Below are 13,223 nucleotides of genomic sequence, written 5' to 3'. Positions count from 1 at the left end.
TAAAAAAAAAAAAAAGAAAAAAAAAAAAAAAAAAGAAAAAAAGAACTAGCAGGAGGAGTTAGAATAGAAAAAGAGTAGACGTTACACCAGGCAACGCCTACGAAACAAAGAAACAAAAAAATACCTCTCTCTCCCAGCCGAGCACCGACGGGGTAAGCAAAAATGGGGTCCCTGCTGGGGGCCGGGGTGGGCAACCCTCCAGCTGGTGATGATCAGCCACTGCGAGTGAGGCCGGGAGACCCATCACCGGGCAGCACTGGGGCGCCAGGGCTGCGTCCCCCTCTCGGGTTCCCGACAGAGAAGGTGGGAGCCCCCTTCCAGGCCCCCACCCCTTGTTTCTCTTCTCTGGGTAGCCCAGGGAAGAGCTGAGGACCAGAGGGAAGCATCTGCAAATGAGAACCCCAAAGAAGGGCGGGGGGCGGGGCGCACACCCAGTCCAACGGCGACCCCTCCCCGCGACCTGTCCCGCCCTGGACCAACTCTCCGCGCCCGTGCCGGCACCCCCAGTGGAAAAGGGCAGAATTCCAGAATCTGGGGGCCACCGAGGCAGTCTCCAGGAGACGCGTGGGGGTTGGGAATGGAGGATGAACGCTGGCATCCAGGCTGGGAAAGGAGCAGGCGCTGCAGAGGGGAAATGAATCTCCTTGACGCTGTCACCAGGGACCTAAGGTAGCTTCGCATCTTGGAGGATAGCAGTCTCTGGTGCCTGGCAATTCCAGGAACACTTCAGAGATCTTCTTCCGTTTATCCTGACAATGACCAGGGAAGGCAGTATAGATAGTGACCTCCTAATTTTAGAGATGGGGACACTGAGGCTCAAGGAGGTTGTGTTGCCCAAGGGCAGGCAGCCAATAGAAAGCAGAAACAGGCCTCCTCTCTGTTTACCCTCAAAGCCTACACTGCCTTGGAGCTGCTGTCCTGGCGCCTCACGCCCCTCTCATCCAGGATGGACCAGAGGATGAGAGTATTGAGGGGTGTAGAACCCCAGGTCTGGGCACAATCTCCAGTCTGAGTTTGAAGCTTTTCTTTCCGTTGCTCCCCATTTAGTTTGTGGGGATCCCCAGGTGGTCCCTTCTTGCACTACCAAGGCATCGAGGAAGGAGGACCCATTCATGAGCCCTGGATTTTCTCTAGGCCAGGCCATAGTTTCCTCTTCCTTCTGCCCTCCCTTTTAAATAAAAATAAAAATAAATAAAAACCCTGACAAGAATTTAAGCAGGAGCCGGGATATTAACTATCCAATCTTAAGGAGGGCCCTGGAATGAGTCAGTTCCTTCCCCCAGGTTTCCCTGATGGAAACCAAGGTCATCAGCACCTCAGGTGGGTGAGAGATGTAGTCACTTCTTACCTGTCCCAGCCAGGGACCCAGGAGGTCAGACACAGCAGAATTCTCTTGGGCGTGCTAAGACGGGGATCCATTCTGGACCCACTGCCCTTGCCTCCAGCCTAGAACAGACCAGGGTCTTGCCCTTGGATTCTTGCGCTTGAGATTAGCTAAGACCTCTTTCTCTCTTTCTTTCTTTCTTTCTTTCTTTCTTTCTTTCTTTCTTTCTTTCTTTCTTTTTTCTCCTTTGCCCCCCCCTTTCTTTATTTCATTTTAAAGAACTTGGTCCCAGATCTCCACAATGAACTACCTCTTCCCATGTAACAGCAAGCTTTCCCTTAGCACCAGCTGTGTGCCAGCCTGTGCTCTCTCCCGGAGGGTCTGTGGCAGATGAGAAGAGTCCCTGTTCTTCGGCTGCTCGTAGCCTAGCGAGGGACACAAACACATGTGGGACAGTGGCCGCCACCAGCCACGCCTGCGGTGCCAGGTGTTCACACTTCCTTCCTCTTGCCCAGAACTACCTCTTTGAGCAAGTAGGATAAGGACAGAAGTTGTGCCCGCAGCTGAAACCCCCGCCCCAGGGCGGGGAGCCTCCAAGGCAGTAGCTGCCGGCCTGTGCCCTCAACACCCTTGCCAGCCACCCCTCACTCCTGGTGTGGTGGAATCAGGCTGGGCTAAGGAGAACCTCTTGTGTGGAAAACAGCTAGCCCAGCAAGCTTACGATGTCTCTCTCTTGTGCTGATCAGAACTGGGAGGAACCAAAAAATAAGAGGGGAAGAATTTAATCAATTATTACCTAATAAAATGTGGTTGGCTTGGCGGCACTATCTCTCCCATCGTGGTCCACAGAGGAGGAAATCCTAGAAGGGATGCTTGAAGTTTGGAACCACTGCTTTGGTGAGTCTGTGCTTCCCCCTACTGGGCACAGGCAGTATGGCAGCCAACCTAGGGCGAGGCCTCTAGTGGTGATGAAGATGAGTCACAGCGCGGGTGACATTGCTGGACTGTCGCCTTGTCACCTCCAAGGCAGGGATTGTGCAGCCACTGGATACACTGAGTAGGTGACCGAGCAGATTTCTCCAGGAATTTCCTCACTCGCCCCCCCCCCCGGCTTACCATTACTCAGCTGGTGCCTGTTTAAACATAAAAATAAAAGGTAATACATGTGCATAGTTAAAAAGAAAAACAGTTTTTAGCCCTAACTGGTTTGGCTCAGTGGATAGAGCGTCGGCCTGCAGACTGAAGGGTCCCAGGTTCGATTCCAGTCAAGAGCATGTACCTTGGTTGCAGGCATATCCCTAGCAGGGGGTGTGCAGGAGGCAGCTGATCGATGTTTCTCTCTTGTTGATGTTTCTAACTCTCTAGTGCTCTCCCTTCTTCTCTGTAAAAAATCAATAAATATATATATATGAAAAACAGTTTTAATATATCTTTCCAGAGATAATTTGGGTGTATACAAGCAGTGTGTGTGTGTGTGTGTGTGTGTGTGTGTGACACAAATGATAGTACACATTCCACACTGTTCAGCACCTTGCTATTTTCATTTAAAAATATATCTGCCTTTACCAAATCTACAGTCTCCCATCATATTGGTGTGTCACAATTTATTTCATTATTCCTCTCCTAGTGGATATTTAGGTTGTGTCTGCCTGCAGGATATATCTTTGTACACTGCAATTATGTGTGTGTAAAACAAATGTATAAATATGACATTACTGGGTCAAAGTTTATGAACTTTTAGATTTGAGATAGATTTTCATGGAACTGCCCTCCAAAAAAAGTTTTCCCCAATTTGCGACCCCCAGCGACGGATGAGATTGCTGGTTTCCCCTCACCCCCACGAACAGAGGGCACTAGCAGGCCTTTCGATCTTTGGTGAGGCCTCTTTGAAAGTCTTTGTCACAAGGCAGGTGACGATCTGTCTCTTTCTTTCTCCAAGGCAGGGACTGTGCGGTCTTTTCCGTCCCTGCATCCCCAGCATAGGACTGCAATGCTCAGTGAAAGAGAACAGGACTGCATTTGGGCAGGCCTGCAGGAGGGAGAGTAGATGGCTGGGTTTGAGCAGGAAGCCTGTGCTTAAGGGCCACTCTTGTTTCCAGGCCCTGATCAAACCTCGGCCCCAACGCCCAAAGCCCTTCTCTTGCAGGAGCCTTCCAGACTTCGAGATCTGAGGTTGAAGACCGGGCATTCCCAGTCTTCACACTCAGCTCTCCTGCATCGCAGGGGTGGGCCTCATCACCACTGAACTGCTGAAGGACTGGACATACACCAGGTGTCTGGGTATAGGGGGGTCAGTGAAACCAACATCCACTAGAACTTTCTGCGATGATGACAACGTTCTCTGTCTGTGCTGTTCAATATGGTAGCCACTGGCCACATATAGCTGGTAGGCACTCAAAAGGACTGGAATGAAGGGCATGTGACTCGATGGGGATGGTGGGAGTCTGGAAGAATCCACAGGTCCAATTCTCAAGGACTTGGGGGACATGTTAAGTATATGAGACTTGAGCCTGGTGACTGACAGGGTGAGGCGGGTGGGCAGGAGGGACATGATCATTTGAGGGCATTAGAAAGAGAAGGAAGAACGAAAACCATTTAGGGATTTCAAAACAGAACACAGATCAGGAAAGAGAAGCAGAAGGAGGTAAGGGCGAGATCTTTGAAAGGGAAGGCATGGCTTTGATGTAAGGGTGAAAAATAGCTCCTGTTTGGAGTGCAGATGACAGAGAGATGGTGAGTCACAACGGGACAAGGACGAAGGAAGAGCTGCAGATTGAGAGAGAAGTAAACCGTTCCACTGATGACTGGAATCTGAGGGGCATCCCCTGGGCCAGTCCGACAGGAGGGTTGGAGATTCAGGACTACTCTCCTAAATTGGTGAAGAAGCGAGGGGATGTTGAAGCCACTAGAAGGCTGAATGAGTCCAGAGACCCACCTGACTCAGGAACTGGGAGGATGTCTCCACTTGGGTGTGGGAGGACACCAGAAGGACCAGGACCAGCAGGTTTCCCCCCATAAACCGCCTCCAGCAGGGCCACTCCCAGAGCAGCCAGCAGGCACCAGCCATTTGCGGGGGCGGGAGGATGGGCGGAGACTAGGGAAGCAGCGTGGCCCTGGGAGGTTTCAGGGAGGAGGGCCAGTCCCAGGCTCTGAGAGCAGGTCAACAGGGTACGCACCCTGAAGACCACTGAGCTGGGCAACTAGGGTATCCCTAGTGGCCTTCAGAAAAGAATAATGCTTTCAACAAGAGCTGCTGAATTTCAGTGGCAAGTTTGGTGGCAGAAGGGAGAGAAGGGGAGACACTGAGGGGCAGAGCCTAAGCCGGCCATCGACAGAGAGAAAACACACACATAAAATTAATGGTGCTGTTTATAACCTGCGTTGAAAATATGATTAAAGTTTTTACAGAGAACCCAGGGATTAATCCTTAGAGGTTCAGGAGTCTCATGAACCCTTAAGGCCGAGAATCCCCCCCACACACACACCGGCCCCAAGAACATAGTGTCACTTAGGTAATATTCCCACCAGGGATGCACAGCCTGAATCTATACGTAAGGAAACACCAGGCAAACCCAAAAGGAGGGGCACTCAGTTAAAGGAATAAAGGGGGTCTGTACTTTGAAAAAAAAATGTCAAAAAAGATGATACAGATGAGAAATCGCTCCAGATTACAGAAGCCTAAAGAAACATGCAAAGTAAGTTCAAGGTGTGATCCTGGTCTGAATCCTACACTAGAGGGAAAAAGGACCCTTATTGAATCAACTGATAAAATTGAAATATGGCCCTGGCTAGTTTGGCTCAGTAGTTACAGCGTCAAACCAAAGGGTCTTGGGTTCAATTCCCAGTCAAAGGCAAGTACCCTGGTTGCAGGTTCAATCCCTGGATGGGGCTGGAGAGGGAGGCAACTAATTGATGTGCTGTGTCTCACATGGATGGTTCTCTCTCTCTCTCTCTCTCCCTCTCTCCTTCCCTTTTCCCTCCTCTCCACTCTCTCTAGAATTCAATGGAAAAAAATATACTTGGGTGAGGATTAAAAGTACGTAAATAAATAAATAAATAAATGTGTTGTATCAATGTTGAATTCCTCCAACTTGAAAAGTCTACTGTGATTATGCAAGAGAATGTCCTTGCTCTTACAAAACACCCTTTGAAGGGGTAAATGGGCATGATGGTTGCCACCTCCTCTCCATTCAGGAAAATAATATATTTGTATATTTTTATTTAACAAGTGGTGAATCACCCTAACTGGTTTGGCCCAGTGGATAGAGCATCGGCCTGTGGACTGAAGGGTCCCAGGTTTGATTCCAGTCAAGGGCATGTACCTTGGTGGCAGGCACATCCCCAGTAGGGGGTGTGCAGGAGGCAGCTGATCCATGTTTCTAACTCTCTATCCCTCTCCCTTCCTCTCTGTAAAAAATTAATAAAATATATTTTTTTAAAAAAACAACAAGTTGCCGAAACCGGTTTGGCTCAGTGGATAGAGCGTCGACCTGCGGACTGAAAGGTCCCAGGTTCGATTCCGGTCAAGGGCATGTACCTGGATTGCGGGCACATCCCCAGTAGGAGATGTGCAGGAGGCAGCTGATCGATGTTTCTCTCTCATCGATGCTTCTAACTCTCTATCTCTCTCCCTTCCTCTCTGTAAAAAATCAATAAAATATATTTTTAAAAAAAGAAAAAGAAAAAAAACAACAAGTGTTGAATCTAGGTAAGGGGTATATGGAGGATGATTGCATCGTTCTTGCACCTCTTCTGTAACCTATCATTTTTTTTCCAAATAAAGTTTTAAAAAACAAACAAAATAACTCTACCCAGACCAGGAGCCTCCTGAAGCTGGGGACCTTGATCCTCTTTTCCCCCGCCGCTGGCCCCGAACTGGCTCACGGGGGACCTCAGTCGGTGTCCTGGGTGTACAGGGCAAAATTAGGGAAAACAGGTGGCCACTAGAAGGGCCGAGACCCGTCGCTTGGGGACATTCCTCCGCCCGCGGCCCCGACATTTTCTGATCTGACAGCTGGATTCACCCGCTGGGCTCCTGGCGGAGGGGGCGCCCCGCCCCGCAGGGAGGGCGGTGGCCAGCAGGGGCCGCTGTTGAGCCAGCTCCGGCCGCGCTTGGCCGGGGCTCAGCGGGACCTGGGACTGGTCGCCCGCCGGTGGGGTGTCTTCGAGAACCCAGCCCACCGCAGTCTGCAAGCAACCTCTCTCGTCCCCGTCCGCTCCGGGCCTAGCTCCCCACTCCCAGGCCCTCAGCTTCCCCGCACTCCCTCCCCCACCTTGGATCCCCCAAGGCAACTCCCACGTCTGACGCTGGTGGAGGAGGGGACAGGATAAGCAGGAAGAGGCTTCAGTTCTTGGCCCTGGAGTCTGAATAATACATTAATTCTCCCCTTTTCTCCCCGTGTCCTTTCCCTCCTCCTCTCCCTCTTCTCCCTCCTCCTCCTCCTCCTCCTCTTCTTCCTCCTCCTCCTCCTCCTCTTCTTCCTCCTCCTCCTCCTCCTCTTTCTTCTCTGGAGCTGCACCAGGCTTTCAAAACAAACACACACACCTCCTTCGCCCATCCCCAGCCTGCCTGGGCCTTTCTCCAAGAGTTGTTGCTCCCAGACTAGTCCTTTCCGCTGGGTTCAGGGATCAGGATGGAGGCGGGGAGAGGGGGAGAGTGTGCTGATGGGGGTAGGGAGTGGCCGGTATGTTATTTCTTCCTGTGTAGAAAGGAGTGGGACTCACAGCCCCTCTGCAGTGGTGGACAGGGTGGGGGTGGGGTCTTCTTCCCTGGGACATGGAGCTGGCCCTTTACCCAGCTTTCCCCTGGCCGTCCCAGACTCAGGATGAAAAAGGACCTAGAGAGGTAACTTTGTCCATCCCCCTGGCTCCAGGAGGGACCATTCCTCCCATTCACTAATTCCTTCAACAACCCTTCCCTGAGCACCAGCTCTGTGCCGGGTACCGGGAGCTTTACCTAATGCCAGCACCTTAAATCCTCACTAGGACCATTGGGGACGGATGTTATTACTCGAAGTTGACTTATCCAAAGGTCCAGTTCAACCCAGTGCCCCTCTGTGACTGCTCCTGACCCACCCACTGGGCTTGGTGTCATTCAGCTTTGGGGCCGCCATTCAGCTTTGGGGCCGCCACTGCACCTCACGTAATGGCAATGGCTCAGGTGCTGCATTTATCTCACTGGCTTCCAGTGCTTTGTCTTCCTGGGTCTCCCACCCCTACGGGCCTGGGCCCCAGACCACAGCAAATGGGGGGTGGGGGGAGGCCTGCCCTAGCCCTCGCTGTGTGGCCTTGAGCAAGTGCCTTCACTTCTTCGAGTTCAATTTTCTCATCTGTAACACTGTTAGCGGCAATACCCTCCTGGCGGGATTCTGTGATGGTAAAATAAGAAGATGTATATAAAGTGCTTAGCACAGTAAATTTAATTTTGAAAAGGGACGCTCATCCCCACCAGAATGGCTAAAATGAGAAGAAAAAAAAATACAAAACCAAGTGTTGGCCAAGGATGTGGAGCAAAGGAACTCTCATATTCAGTTGGTAGAGGGGAAAACCATTGAGTAGTTCCTGTTAAAGCTGAATCTATGCATACACGATGACCCAGCAATTTCACTCCTAGACACATGCCCAAGAGGAATGTGCACACATGTGCACCAAAAGCCACGTAAAACGATTTCCATAGCAGCACTAACCATAATAACCCAGAACTGGAAACATCGGAACAGTCCAGCCGCAGAATGGATTAACGCATTTTAGTGTGTTCATGCAATGGAATACTGTATTGCGCTGAAAAAGAACGAACTACTACTGCGAGGCTCAGGGAGTTCTGGGGTTCAGTCAAAACAGGATTGCAGGGCATATTTGACTGGTGCAAGAGAATAAATAAACAGCCGTCAGCCTATTAATTCTTTGTGTGCAAAGAGATGCCACTAATTGCAGACGCCTTTTCTCTGTGTGTTGGGCCCATGTGGAATGCAGCGTCTGAGAACAGCCCTTCTCACCACTCAGAACCCACAGGAGCATGCCCAGCCCCTCTCAGGGCTTCTAGGGATGCAAAGGAGGGGCCGCCTTTGTAGCCATAAGCAGAGTTCGCCAAATAATGAACACATAGGAGGGGATGCATAGGCTCTGAGGATTTTTATTTTATTTTATTGATCTTAGAAAAAGAGAAAGAGAAAGAGAAAGAGAAAGAGAAAGAGAAAGAGAAAGAGAAAGAGAAAGAGAAAGAGAAAGAGAAAGAGAGACATAGCTTTTTTGTTCCACTTATTTATGCAATCATTGGTCAGTTCTTTTTTTTATATATATATATTTTATTGATTTTTTACAGAGAGAAAGGGAGAGAGATAGAGAGTCAGAAACATCGATGAGAGAGAAACATCGACCAGCTGCCTCCTGCACATCCCCCACTGGGGATGTGCCCGCAACCCAAGTACATGCCCTTGACCGGAATCGAACCTGGGACCCTTGAGTCCACAGGCCGACGCTCTATCCACTGAGCCAAACCGGTTTCGGCGTTTGGTCAGTTCTTGTATGTGCTCTGACGGGGGATAGAACTTGAAACCTTGGGATATCAAGATGATGCTCCAACCAATGGAGCCACCCGGTCAGGGCTTTGGGGACTGTTTTTAAGGAAGAGAAATGGGCCCTGCTTATGTGGGAAGCTGATTAGTTGCATACCTCCCATCAGAGCCAGTGACACTGCTGAATGACACTGGTAGTAGCTGAAGCTGGGAGAAGCCCTGTGGTCATCCATCCCATCATTCCACGCCTGTCTACACAGCAGATTCTCACCTTACTGACACGTTAAAGCAAGGTCTCTGTGTGGCAACACTGCTGGAGGTAGTGGTGTACTGGACCTTGTGATAATACAATGACAATTCTCTTCAAAAACACTTTTGATCAGATTTTCCATTCTTCTTGCCGCCAGCATCCCACCCCCACTAAGGGAGGTTGAAATCAATTAAATAGTTATTCGTTCACTCATTTACCAATTTAATATTGAATAAAGGCCATTTGTGCTAGCCACTGTATTAGGTGTTCAGCTAACAAAGATGACTGAGATGGTCCCTCCCTTTAGGATCTCAGAGTCAAGCCAACAAAAATTATGATTCCACGTGATTAGGGCAATGATAGGGGGAAATACAGTAGCGAGGCCCCCAGGGAGAGTGGGGCTGGCTGCTTATCTACTGCCCCAACCCCCCCCCCTCACCTCCCCCACAGGTCCCCAGGTTGCCATCCATGCCCAATACATGCTGCCCAAACTGATTCCTCTGATTCTTTGCCCTGCTGATCTGTTAGTGACACCTTTTTCCACCTCCACCTGATGGCAAATTCCTGCTCCTCCCCCAAGATTCATCTCCAAATGAGAAATCCCCAGTTCAGGTGGGTGGTTCAACTGTGAGGATGTGATCAGGGAGGAAAACCCTGGGGATTTTTTTAATGGGGATTATTTTTTTCATGTTTTATGTCCTAAGCAGGAAATTCATTCCATTATTCTATATGCCTTTCTGTGTCTGAAATATTTCATCATAATATATTTTCAAAATAGATTCAATTCAAGTTACTCCTCCACCTTGCTCCCCAGCTCCTGCTACCTTTACCTTCTCAGGAATCAAGCTCAAGCCCTGGCCAGTGTGGCTTCCGCACACTGAAGAGTGACAGGTTCTATCCCCAGGGCACCTGTGGGAGGCAACCAATCAATGTCTGTCTGTCTGTCTGTCTCTCTCTCTCTCTCAGAAATCAGGAAAAAACATATCCTCAGGTGAGGATTTTTAAAAAAATTAATCTCAAAAATTCCTTACTGTGTTTCTAACGATGCATGGAAATGATTGTCACCAATCGAGTATCCTGGTTCCCTCTAGGGCAGCGGCTCTCAACCTGTGGGTCGCGACCCCTTTGGGGGTCGAACGACCCTTTCACAGGGGTCGCCTAAGACCATCGGAAAACACATATATAATTACATATTGTTTTTGTGATTAATCACTATGCTTTAATTAAGTTCAATTTGTAACAATGAAATTGGGGGTCACCACAACATGAGGAACTGTATTAAAGGGTCGTGGCATTAGGAAGGTTGAGAACCACTGCTCTAGGGTGAGAAATGCAATTGAGGAATATGATGCTGGGGCTTTTCTAAAAAAATATATTTTTATTGATTTCAAAGAGGAAGGGAGAGGGAGAGAGATAGAAACATCAATGATGAGAATCATTGATCGGCTGCCTCCTGCACACCCCCTACTGGGGATCAAGCCCACAACCCAGGCATGTGCCCTGACCAGGAATTGAACCAGGGACCTTCTGGTTCATAGGTCGATGCTCAACCACTGAGCCATGCCAGCTGGGCATGATGCTGGGGCTTTAACAATAATAACAGTGTTGCTATGTCATAAACTGGGTGGTGGGTACATGGGTGCTTGTTTTATGTCTATAATATTATAGAATAAATTCAACATTTGAAAAAGCAACTCTGTCCTGAGTGAGAGAGACAAGAAGGAAGAAGGAAGGGAGAAGGAGCTTTAGAGAAGTTGGACGAAGTAGAACAAAGAGGTGGCTCTCTGCGGGGCCTGGAGGGCTCATTGAGTAATCAGGTTGTTCTTTTAGCAGCAATAAATAAATAAATAAATAAATAAATAAATAAATAAATAAATAAAAATAAAGGCTGTGTCTACCTGTAGTGAGCCATATGGTGGTGGCTAAGAGCGTAGATGCTGGAATTGAGTCATCTGGGTTCAAGTCTCAGTGCAATCTTTTATTAGCCCCATGACATTGGGCAACTTCAATTTCCTCATCCTGGAAAATGCTTGTGGGAGTCAAATGAGATGAAGTGTGTGAAGCTTGCACTGCTGGGATATGTGTGTCCGGGCAGGTGAGGGGGAGGGGCTGTCCTGTTCCGTGGTAGGTGGGAGCAGCAGTGGGCAGAAACAAGCAGGCCGGATGTGAACCTGGGTGTCCAATGCCAGAATCTGTGCTCTCGGCCTCTACACCGGAGAAGCCCAGATGGCTCTGGCGCACCCTCCCTGACCTGGCCTGTAAGTGGTTTCCTCCCTCCCTGATCTCCACTCTGGGTGAGTGAGAAGAAATGGGCAGAGGACAATCAAGAAGGCACTAAAGCCAAACCGGTTTGGCTCAGTGGATAGAGAGTCGGCCTGTGGACTGAGAGGTCCCGGGTTCAATTCCGGTCAAGGGCATGTACCTGGGTTGTGGGCACATCCCCAGTGGGAGGTGTGCAGGAGGTGGCTGGTCGATGTTTCTATCTCATCGATGTTTCTAGCTCTCTATCCCTCTCCCTTCCTCTCTGTAAAAAAATCAATAAAATATATTTTGTAAAAAAAGAAGGCACTAAAAAGGGAAGCAAAAATAGCCTTTGATTCTGAAACTCCTCGCAGACTCACACCCAGCGCTTGCACACAGATGGATGCCCGTAGCAGGAGGCCTGGGTAACCCCCCTGCCCAGACGGGTAGAAGTCATCATCACACACATACACCGCGTGCGGGTGGTGGTGCCGCTGTAGCAATGAAGCAACAGCTCTTTGCCAGGCAGAATTTCAGAATCTGATTGCTGGAGAGGCCCTCAGCATTTTTCTGGTCTCACCTCCTGCCTTTCCTCACGGGCCCTGGTACAACCAGGTCAGGGTCTGCAGTGATAGTTTGACTCCTAGCTGATTGGTAGAAATTCTCCGTCTATTTAAATATATATATATAAAATTTTATTGATTTCAGAGAAGAAGGGAGAGGCAGAGAGAGATAGAAACATCAATGATGAGAGAGAATCATTGATTGGCTGCCTCCTGAGAGAATCATTGATTGGCTGCCTCTTGCACACCCCCCACTGTCCATGTTCCCTGACTGGGAATTGAACCGTGACCTCATGGTTCATAGGTTGAAGCTCAACCACTGAGCCATGCTGGCAGGGCAATTCTTCCTTCCCCTGGCCTGGCCAATAAGGCTCATGGAACACCCTGACTCCTTGCCTGGCTTCTGCACACTAGAGGTCATGCCATCTGGGAGTCTTCTTGGGGATGTGGGCAGAGGACAGGCACCCCACATGTGGGACTCCGGGCCACACATGCTGGGCAGAGAGAACATTTGGAGCTTTTAGAACTCTGCCTCTCAGCCCTGGCTACACAGGGGCATTCCTTGGGGAGCCTTAAAAATTCCATTGCCCAGGCTGCGCTCCAGAAGAATTAAATCAGAATTTCTGGGGGTGGCACCCAGATATCCGAACTTTAAAAATATTTCCTAGGTCAGTGGTCGGCAAACTCATTAGTCAACAGAGCCAAATATCAACAGTACAACGATTGAAATTTCTTTTGAGAGCCAGATTTTTTAAACTTGAACTATATAGGTAGGTACATTGTAATTAACTTAATTAGGGTACTCCTAAGCTGGCCTTTGCTAAAAACGTCCTCAATCTGATTGAGGTACGTTAGCTGAGGTCGACCCCTTCCAACTCTCCCATCCACACTCGTCTTGTATACTTGTATACTTGTTTCGTCTATCTCCTTTCATTCATCCTCTCTATATGTCCAAACCATCTCAACATACCTTTCTCAATCCTCGACAGTACATCTTCTTTCACTCCACAACGTTCCCTAAAATTAACTTAATAAACATTACTTAAAGTTTTAAGTCAACTTCGCACTGTACGTGCACGCCCGCACGTGGTATTTTGTGGAAGAGCCACACTCAAGGGGCCAAAAAGCCGCATGTGGCTCGTGAGCTGCAGTTTGCCGACCACTGTCCTAGGTGATTCCAATAAGCAGTCAAGTTGAGAAACAATAATGTATTGGAGAAAGGATTTCTGCAAAAAGCGGGAACCTGGACTCCAGCTGGATGGAAAGCAGCAGGAAAGCAATCATATCAAAAGGCTTCTTGAGAAGAAGAATGGTAGGTGCCAGGGACTTGG

Source organism: Myotis lucifugus, unplaced genomic scaffold, assembly GCF_000147115.1.
Source record: "Myotis lucifugus unplaced genomic scaffold, Myoluc2.0 scaffold_652, whole genome shotgun sequence".
Lineage (NCBI taxonomy): Eukaryota > Metazoa > Chordata > Mammalia > Chiroptera > Vespertilionidae > Myotis > Myotis lucifugus.
This window is presented reverse-complemented; position numbering follows the sequence as displayed.